The 10,509-nt window shown below is 37.8% G+C and overlaps 1 protein-coding gene and 1 long non-coding RNA gene across 7 annotated transcripts in view; both read left to right on the top strand.

Moving 5' to 3' along the window:
• Nucleotides 1–9,231, top strand: part of LOC310880562 — a 32,703-nt gene extending 23,472 nt beyond the window's left edge. The window contains exon 3 of the long non-coding RNA XR_014571760.1: nucleotides 3,838–9,231. This is a non-coding gene — a long non-coding RNA (uncharacterized lncRNA). The remainder of the gene's footprint in view (nucleotides 1–3,837) is intronic.
• The window catches only part of CENPP (centromere protein P), a 138,010-nt gene that overhangs the window by 49,286 nt on the left and 78,215 nt on the right, over nucleotides 1–10,509 (top strand). The gene's annotated exons all lie outside the window — the stretch shown is intronic.

The raw sequence follows: 10,509 nt of genomic DNA on the forward strand, positions 1-10,509 counted from the left end.
TGGGGTTTGGGGGGGCTTTTTTTCCCTCTCCTCCAAAAGTGTGATTCTCCATATGAAGTACAGAAAAAGTAAAAAATAATGTGCATGTTGTTCATCGAGGCTCAAAGGAAGTCAAATGACACTAAGCTGTGTAGAACAGTGCTACTGAGAACTCTTTGGAAGCTAGAGCTAGAATAACTTGCTAGAACTAGAAAGGTCTTCAGCCAAGGGCTGGCCCTGGCATCAGAATTCTGGAGAAAAACCTCATGCTCAAAATTCTAAAATCTTCACTTGGCAATTTGAAAGAAATCTATGTTTTAGGTAAGAATTTGTAATGGTTTGTTATTCTAGATGTTTGCACGGTAGAAAAGAAAATGCACGATCAAATATAATGAGGAAATTTGAATGTTGTAATTTGCTTCTTTATAAAGCCTGTGGGTTTTTGAAGAAAGAAGCAACCTCAGGCATGTATCATCTATGCTGGGCTGCACTTCAAAGTCAGATTGTAGGCACAGAAAGAAAATACGGATATAAAACTCTGCATCTTAATTTCTAGTTCTTCACTGGCAATCCACAGATGCTGTCAGCAGACCACTAGCAGTCTGCAAGGCTCTCATATGTGATCTGCAAAGGCACTTCTTACTTGTTTTTGCCGTCAGTAATAGTAACCAACTATCATGATGGCAGTAGCTGAAGGGTTTATTTATCATGCGCCATGGTGAGTTGGAAAATTCAGGTACTGAAGCACGGAGCTCTCAGCAAACCAAGATGCTGAACTGCTTGTTCTGGCAGGGCCTTCAGCACAGCCTGAGCCTAGAGCACCGGGTAACAACAGCTCTTACAGACTTCATGGTTTTTGCTGGAAAGTCATTCTAGGAGCATGTCCCTGTGCAAATATGCATTTTTAAAGGTGGTGGAAAAGTGGGCATTGAATCATATAAACAGTCCTGCAGAGCTGAGATGAGACCTCCACCTCCGAAACACAAAAAGTTAAAGGAGGACAGAGCTGGGACGTGCGTGGGGCCCTACGGTCGCCTCTGACCTGAGCCTTGCTGTGTGGTCTCGACTTATTTCCCATTTTGTAGGTGGTATTACGTGATGAAAACTCTGGCAGCCCTTGTCTTACATGTCTGTTTTACACGTGTTGGTTTGTTTACTAGGAGCTACTATGAAGAGCATGTTGAGCAACTGAGAATAGTTGAGTTTAAAAAAAAAAAAGAAGCTTTAACTGAAAAATAACTCCTAAGATGTACTAGACTGTAGGTTTTGCATATATTGACTCTTTGAATTTGTCGGGGGAGGAGAGGTTATTTTTCTTTGATGGATTTTGTTTTCTGTAGCAGGGTCATTTAAATTTCTGCTACAGTAACAAGTAATCAAATAATCATTGCCGACAAACTATTAAAAATAGTTTTAAGACAATAAACACTGTAAATAAACTGAACTGTTTTGTAATAGGGGAAAGTGAGGCACGTGATACATAGGTGAATGAAACATGCAGAGATCTGTGTGTGGTGTCAATCCAAGTTGGTAAATCCAAACAGAGTGGTACCCTTTGTATGTGTCCTTATTGCTTCTGTCCTTATTGCTTCAATGCTAGTTATCTGAGATAGCATAGTATGCCAATTCTTCTATAATACTATTAACTATATATATATATAGTATATCTTTCAGATATTTAACAGCTTAGGCACAACCTTCATGTCTCTAAATAAAACACCAGCAAAGTCTGCAAACTATCATCTTAAAATGTGAAGTTGACGAGAAACTTGCAGCTCACTGGGAGAGCGTTCTTGGTGGCCACTTTAACCAGCTACCTTTGTTCCTTGAGTCTATTCCAAAGCAGGTACTTCTACTCATTTTTTTTTTTTCAAACAGGACTGCTAACTTCAATGTCCGAAGCTGATGGATACTTAAAAGAGACAATGCAACTTCTACCCTATCTTAATAATTTATATTATTTTTTTCATTAGCTTATTTTGTTCATTCATAGCTATAAATTTAGTGCATTTTTGTAATGTACTTGAAATGTACATGCAACTTGAGATTGTTCGTATGGTTGTATTCAGTCTGAAAATCATGTTTATAGCCCCTCCATTATTAGCTTCTTTCTTCAGGCACTTTCTGGCAAGGATAAGTAGTAGTTTTCAAAGTTATTTGCCAAAGAATTCCTGAATGATCATGCATAAAAAACATTTTGCATTAACAGAAATTTCTGGCTTTTATATGATAGAAAGTGCTTCCCATTTACTCTGTTATTTTGAGTTTATGCAAGAATGAAGGTTCTTATTTGTTTTTACAATAGCTGTTGAATGTGTTTATTTTCATCATACATGGATTTGTTCGAACATTTCCAGAGCTACCTGTCCCGCCTTTTGGGGCAGAGGATTTTGCCAGGCAGCCTTTCAGCTCTCTACAGTAGTCTGGAAACTGGAGACCATCCTTAAACTGGATCCTAACTTTTATTATCCCTCTTTTTTCTAAAGATTCTAAAAATTCTCTTGTTTAGCACAAGGCCTTGTAATGCTACTATATGAGTATGCCATCACAGAACAGAATCCTGCACCAAGTAATACTAAAGATGTACCTAGTCCTGCATCCAGTTTTTAATAGCAGCTGATAGCAAAGCTGCAGGAAAGATTATAAGAACATGACAAGTGAAGAGTTATATTTCTGCAGTACATTTCCTCTGCAGCCAGAGACTGTGACTTGGAAACTTCCATAGAAACACTGAGTATTACAACATGTCATTCATCTGTACATGTCCCTGGCTTCATCTTATAAGGAAAAATATGATCTCTGTGCTCTTCCTTTCATCCAGTTACCCTCCATTTCTCTCTCTCTCTCTCTCTCTCTCTTTTTTTTTCTTTTTGTGGATTTTCTTTAAGTAATATTAACTCTTTTTTAGGAAAGATACTTTTCCATACATCTATATTCTGGCAGACATACCAAATAAAATTGTCCTTTGATCTATGGCAAGTAATCAAATTAAGTATTTCTTACTGTTTGTATGAATAGTTTGTGAATCACAGCTGCTTCTTGGCAGAGCTGAGACAGTGTCTCACAGTTACTTTATCCAATCACTCTGTGGTAGGAAGTCTTCTGTTGCTTCTATCATTAGCCATTTTGAGATTCTTGAAAGGGCTTATGGCTGCTTCTGGTGAGGACTTGAACATGGTTCACACGTTTTTAGGGTTGGCCATTTGAGAAGAAACAACCTGTTTCTTTTTCTGCCCTAAGCCAACAGTCGTGGTAGCAAGCATTTCAGGTGCTCTAGGCATTAGTTACAGGTCTCCTATGGTAATCAAGCAAGTGTCCTTGTTACTGAGTGTTATACTGACTGTTGCCTTCTCTATCACTTCTCAAGAGTGAATACACATGCGTGTATTTATAGCCCAAACGTAAACATTCACAATGCTTTCCGTCTTTAAAAAATAAATATACATATATATATATAGCTGAGTTTTCGTCTGGGTATGTCATGAAGTCAGTGCTTTGAGGGACTGAGTGAATAGACTGAGCTTCATCAGAACTGAGCCTATACCAGTAGCAGTCTTAAAAAATCTTAATATTCTATATGACCGCAAGACAGCTGTCCAAAACTCCCTTCACATCTTTGCCAAGCACTGGACTTACTGCTGAAACTTACTCATAACTCTGGACATTATGACAGCAGCCACACTGACATGGCTGTCTAATTGTTTAGAACTGCCAGTGGGTGAACTAGATACAGGATTTACCCACAATGGAATGCGTAAGTGGAAAGGTACTCTTTGGAAAGACAGAAGAGTTGCTTTCTGAAGCAATTGCACTTCTAACAGATGTGTTTTCCATACTCACATATTCTCCTCTTCTCAGGTTCCTATGCACTCTGCCTTTGGGAGGGAACAGTTTAAGTGGGAAACATGCGTTACCCTGGCTGTTCTCAGCGCAAAGCACAAGAAGCAGCAGTACACATCTGTAAAATACAGGTACAGCTAAGGCAAAACATTCCTGATAACAGGAGTAATGAAATATTGCTTTACATATGTATGCTCCGGTGGAACGTGCACATGGAAAACATCTCAAAGGTTTTTAGTTAGTATGGTAAGAACCCTTTTTTTTTTTGTAACATGCAGTGTTTTAATTGCTTTATCATAAATAATGATATAAGGTTTTAATAAAGAACAACTATTTTTTTCTTCCATCTTTTAGATGGAAGCAGCAAGAAGAATGCTAAGGATTGTTTTTAGATCAGACTTAGTTTCTATCTTTCTGAAATGTTGTGGTTTTGACTTTCAGAAATTCATTCTGAACACACTTGATTTAGCTTTGAACAGCTATATTTATTGTTCCAAGAAGACTGTATCATCTATATATGTATATATATATATTTTCAGTAGAACCAAAATACACAGGAATTATAGTACCAAGGTATTATTTCGTACAGATTTCACCTTGACAGTGGTTTCAAGGAGAAGAGATAGTGGCCTATTAACCACCTACTAGCTTAATCTGTTTTGTATTCTGAAAAGTTTATGCTCTAAAGTATACATAAATGCTAGTTGTTAACCCTGATGGTTACAGGACAAATAAGGAATCTCTTGCCACGTTGCTTAAGGAAGTACTTTATGGGCTCTGGCTATAGTAGTGGTCGATAGAGATTTTAAGTATGTTTTTTTTCTGTATAACATCACAACAGACTTTATCTTCATTTCAAAGAATGTGCTAATCTTACAGGCCCTTGTATAGAAGCATAGTTTGTCAGCTGGACCATAAAGCCATTAACTCTACCATGCAATTTAGGTAGATGTCTGCATGGAATGTAGCTTCTATAAGTGTTCTCATTCTTTCATCTCAAAATTTATGCTATTGTAAGAAGATTCTGTTGGTTGTTCTTCTAGGAGAGTATTATGCATTTAGTGAATATGGGGACAAAGTTTTACACTGGCATACTGGCATTTACTTAATACTTCTGTATTTCTGCAAGTTATTTAACTTTCTTTTTCTGTATTAGTCATGTTATAAATGGAAAAAAGTTCTTTGCCAAATAAAATTTAGTATTTGAGGTAATAGAAAGTATTAGCATAATTTACAGGAGAGTAACATCTAAGTGGCAATTTTATGTATTAATTTAAAATATCAGTGAAAACAGGTACTTGGAAAAGCAAAGTAAACTTTTGTGAAATTACTGATTTCTGGCTATGAAACTAACTTTTTCTTGAGCAAGTGATAATGCTGCCTCACAGCATTGCTGCTGGACAAATGAGTAGACAATTGCATATATTACTCTTGCAGAATAGTTGATTTTTCTGTCCTTCTTGAATCTGAGAATCTATTGTTCAGATTAATATTATAAGTGATTTCTTCCCTTTCTTCGTGCCCCATGACTCATTCTGCCTGTTCCTTGTTTAATCTTGTAGAATAGAAAGAAGATAGGGCTTGAAAGAAAAATGCTAGTATGATGTCTGGATGTTCTTTTAGAATGGTAGGCCACGTTTCTTTTCCACAAGGAAGAAATAAAGGAGTTAAGGTATTCTGTGAAGAGTGTTTCTGGAAGGAAAAATGTTGTCATTTGTCTTTATATCTAAAAAGCACTTGGAACTTGGAAATAACACAGGCTGAGCAGTTAAGAGGCAAGTGCATGCTAGTGCTGATGACTTGCTCCCTCTCTGTCTCTCAGGAAATTTTATATCCTTTGGCAACTAGTCGACTCGAGATTTTTTCCATGCTTCACTGTCTTCTGTAAATAAGGAGAGAAAGTAACTATTTAACAGTTACTCCAGACGGATTTTGAAGAGAGCATATTAATTTCAGTATTTCTCCAATTGATTCTGATAGAGAACTTTGTAAAGGTGATGATGGGTAGTACATGCGTAATGAATCTGGCATGAGAGACACATTACACAAGGTCTGTATATATGCAGTTAGCCTCATGCATCCTGGCTTTTTAGATTTACTGCTCATGCACAGGGACTTCGTAGCAAGACTTCGCTGTGTGAAAATGTGTGGGATTCTCATCAAAACTGCATCCATAGTGCAGCTGTTCCAAAAATTTCATAGTCTTCGATTTTTTCCTGGACATGAATTTGAGACAGAAAAAGGGTGTATGGGTAGGAAAACCTGGCTGTATGTTTTTCCCACCTCAGTCGTAGAAGCAGAATGGTTAAATCCAGAACTGCGTTGTTGAGTAGAACTCAACTTCGTATTTTATGTGAAAAACTGCAAGGAGCCTGTCTGCTGGCAGCCTATTCTGTTGAGCTAGTTTTCTATTGGCTAACACAAGCTTTGAGAAACATCTGAACTTCTGGTTTCAAAATATTGATTACTTTTGGAAATCTCTTAAATAGCAAAGATGACTTTGTTTATTTTGTGCTTCACACTGTCTTTCATCTCAGGTGGTTCACTGAGTATGCACGGTAAATCTTTTGTGTATCTCAGCAGATAAATTCAGACACTGGTATGTGATACGTGGCATTTGGAGTTCGAGTCAGATTTTCATTTACTCTAGGGCTTTTCCGTATGTTTCCAATTAGAAGCTTTGTTCTCAAACCTCTAGTCTCCCCAGAAGGGAGGAAAAAAACAAGAAACAATCTTCAATTCTCAGCACAGAAAAGGAGAAAAAAAATAGAGGATTCAGATCATTATTTCATTACTTTGACTTTATCATTCTGCTTGTGTAAAATTCTGATTAAAATAAAATGGAAATATTAATGTTTCTTCTGCCTGTTGTGTTGGATGTTAGTTTTTCTGGATCAATAATGCAATATTTTAACCAGGAATCTGCTCTTAAGACTATGAAGTAATGAGCAGTGATGATTGACAATATTCTTAATATTTTATGAATTTTCTTCTTTTCCTTGAACTTCATTGAAAATGAATGTCATGTTACTAATTTTCTGATCTTGCTAATCTGTCATTTAGGAAAACACTTTTTTTAATCAAGGCAGTAAGCAGGAAAATATCCAGAGACTTTCAAGAACGGAGAGAACAAACTGGCATAGGTCAAACTTGTAAAGTTGAAACTTCTTGGTTTTGTTCAGCTTTACTGGGCAGTCTTTTCTGAGACATTAGAAGTTGCATCAGTTGATTCCACTGAGCCAATACAATACTTGTAGCATTATTAGTAGTAAATATCAAAATAATAGCTGGAAACTTAGGCTCTAAAAAAATTAGCTAGCTAGATTTAGCTTAAACTTGAAAAAAAAATGTCACAAATATTAGTAAATGGACAACTATGGTCGAACAGGTAAATAGTTTAATGCTGGTAACTGCAGTCTTTGAGAGACAGCAGAAATTGCTTCTTAGGACATAGGTAAATTTCATTATGGTGACAATAGCTGAACTTTCTTGATTTTTTGTGGAAGGGATGATTTATCTCTGGTGTTTGTCAATTATTTCACCCAGTATATTTGGTGTCATAGCCAATTATAACCAAATTTGACAAAGGATAGAGGCAAACAGACATGTATTTCTAAAACTTGTGGAAACAGCAGCAGGGTAGAAGAAAGTGCTCCAAGTAGGTACTTCAGCCGAGAAAAAGACAGTTCTTGTTCTTGGAGTAAGCAGCCAGATGGCAAGACAAACCAGACGTGTTGACTAAGCCCTTGGCATACTTTTAGCTCTGTCACTTGGCAGCCAAACGGGTGGCAGCTGTGGAATGGAGCTGCAGGAGAACATGCTGAGGTATTAGAGTGAGGTGGAAACAAGCTGGAAGAACCTGTGGGTTGTAAGACTCAAGCCCATAGGAATCCAGGCTTCTCTGGCTTCCGTGTTCAAGGAGGAACTTAGTGACAGCAACACTGGGAATAAATAAGTTGTCCTTATCCTGCCAATGCAAGCACACTGCTGGCATGTCATGTTTAACTTGGTGTCCACCAGGACCCTTTTCTGCAAAGCTGCTTTCCAGCCTGTCCATCATTTACCAGTGCCTGGGGTTGTTCCTCCCCAGTGCAGGACTTTGCACTTCTGCTTGTTGAATTTCTGTAGGTTCCTGGCCCGTAACTCCATTCGCCAGCCTGTCTGCGTCCCGCTGGATGGCAGCACGACCCTCTGGGGTAGTCACTCACTGGCTGGGGTTATCAGCCACTCCTGCCAGTTTTGTGTCATCAGGAAACTTGCTGAGAGTACAGCGCCCCATCATCCGGACCATTAATGAAGATGTTGGACAGGATTGGTCCCTGTGGTACAGCGCTAGTTAATGGCCTCCAAGTAGAATTCATTCCACTAGTCACTACTTTCTGGGCCCCACTGTTAAGCTGTTTTTAAATACACCTCCCTGTCTTCTCATCCAGCTCATATTTGATGATACTTTCATGATTTTAAAGTTTTTTCCTAAGGCCATGCAGTGGCTGTGCTCTTTCTCTGTCCATTTGTCCTTTTCTCTCCCCAAATACTTCAGAGAATAGTGGTCGTTTTCAGTCAAATGCCAGATAACACTGAATTCCTGCAGGCTTCATGTAAAGTGGCAGCTGGGCAGAGGAGGAAGACTTGATACTGGTCTTGCTGAAAAAGAAAGAAAAATCAGCACATCTCCATAGTAATTTAGTACTTAAATAGGCTATTTTGCTTAGTCAATATTTGTGAAGTTTACTCATTTGTTACCATGCAGTAATAGTCTTTGTTATTTATTCTTTAGAATTTTCCTTCAATTGGTAACAACAGGCTGCCATCATCTGGTGAAATTAGTAAAGTGTCTTCTCGTAAGGACTTGGCAGATTTTCGGAAGAAAGAAATGCATTAAAGTTTGGAAAGCTTAGATTGGATATATATATTGTTTTTATTAGAGGAATGTAGCAGGAATATGTATTAGAGGAAGAATCTTAGAAAGATTTATATCAAATCTCTCTTTCTCCCTTTTTCCCCTTTCCGTAACATCTACAGAGAGTGTAGATGTAGAGGTGATTCCTTGGTAGTTTTCTCCTTGTCTGTTGATACTCGAGTGCATCCTTCTGTGGCAGGGCCTTTGAACACCAGTGTATGATCAGCAGTTGGCGATTACTCTGTTCAGGTGACTGCTGAAAATGTGTAAGGTGCATTTTATGTTGTAACATTTACATGCCATTATGACATCCAGTTGGTTTTATGTTGAAGCATGTCAAAGACAAATATACAAGGTGCATGATGTATTTGTTGTTATTACCCACAAATGCTAGCTGAAAAATGATCTCTGAAAAGAGGAAGGCCACTGAACTTAACTATTTCTCATAAGCAATGGTCAGAAACCCTAAGAACTGATGTAACATGATATAATAAATTTTTATCTTTTTTTTTTTAAATAAATTATGGGAGACAAATAAAGCAAACCATTTTATACTTATCTGCTTTAATGCAAAATTGTTACTGTAAATTAAGTTGCAGATAAAATTATTTAACATATAATGCTATTTGAATTTGCCCTGAAGATGATGAAAAGCTGAGCAACTGATAAAACCCTTTAGAGGCTATTTAATATGTGTGAGCATGGGGGACAGTATCTTGAAATTGCGGTGCAGTTTCTTCTGTGAATGTTATGTGTATCCATGCATGCTGACTGTGCATGGCAAAGAGGAAAAAGCACTGTGCATGGCAAAGAGTAAAGAGAAGGAAGCAAGACAAATTTTAGGGCTTTGGAATTGGGAGTAAATAGTCCTCTACCTCTTAGGACTTTGCTACATTTTTACATTTCCCATTATATTGACTTCAAGAGGAGACCTAAAATTTGGTGAAGCCCTTAGGGGTGTATGTATAAGGAATTGTTAGGTTTAGATAGCACAAGGCATGCTACTTTCTAGAGCCTAGGACTACTCTGTAGAAGCCATGCCCCAAGGAAAGTTTCAGATGAGATCCAGGAAGGGCGGACACTTTCTGGAGGCTGCATTAGGATTGTTAACTAGCCTCAGCCACAACTTGTTGCCTTAGGAGACCTAAAAAGTCACGTGTTTTTTTGTTGTTGTTGTTTGTTTTTTTAATTTTTCTTAAATGTGCCTAGTGGAGGAACACAGGTTGTTTGTACAAAAGTTAGAGGGATTTTATTTTTGCAGGCATCTGTAATCTTTGGAAACATTATGCAAAATGCAATCATTAAGACTTATGGAGAATATAGGTAAATGCTTCCAAGGGCTCCTTGCTGCTAAGTAGGTTTATTGGCACTGGGTTGAATTGGACTGCTTTGGGGTGGAGAAGTGTATGCTAACAAAAAGAAACAGAAGTTGTACTACAGTGTTCAGACCTTAGTCAATCTTCTTAAATGTCTTAGTCTTGGCGGATGCAGAGTTCCTGTTGTCCAGTGCATAAGCTTGAATTAGGTAAGGAATTGGTCACTTTTTCTGTTATATTTCAAAGAATCATAGAATTTGGGTTGGGAGGGACCTTAAACACCATCCATTTCCAGCTCCCCTGCCACAGGAAGGGACACCTTCCACTAAACTAGGTTGCCCAAAGCCCCATCAAGCTTGGCCTTGTAATTATTGCCAATGAATCAGTGTAGAATAATGTATTGCATTACACAATCTTCAGGATTGAACTTCTTTTTACTATTATGTTTCTACTTGAACACTTTTCTCCACTGCA

This window comes from Anser anser (genome assembly GCF_964211835.1).
Source record: "Anser anser genome assembly, chromosome: 12".
NCBI classification, from domain to species: Eukaryota; Metazoa; Chordata; class Aves; order Anseriformes; family Anatidae; genus Anser; species Anser anser.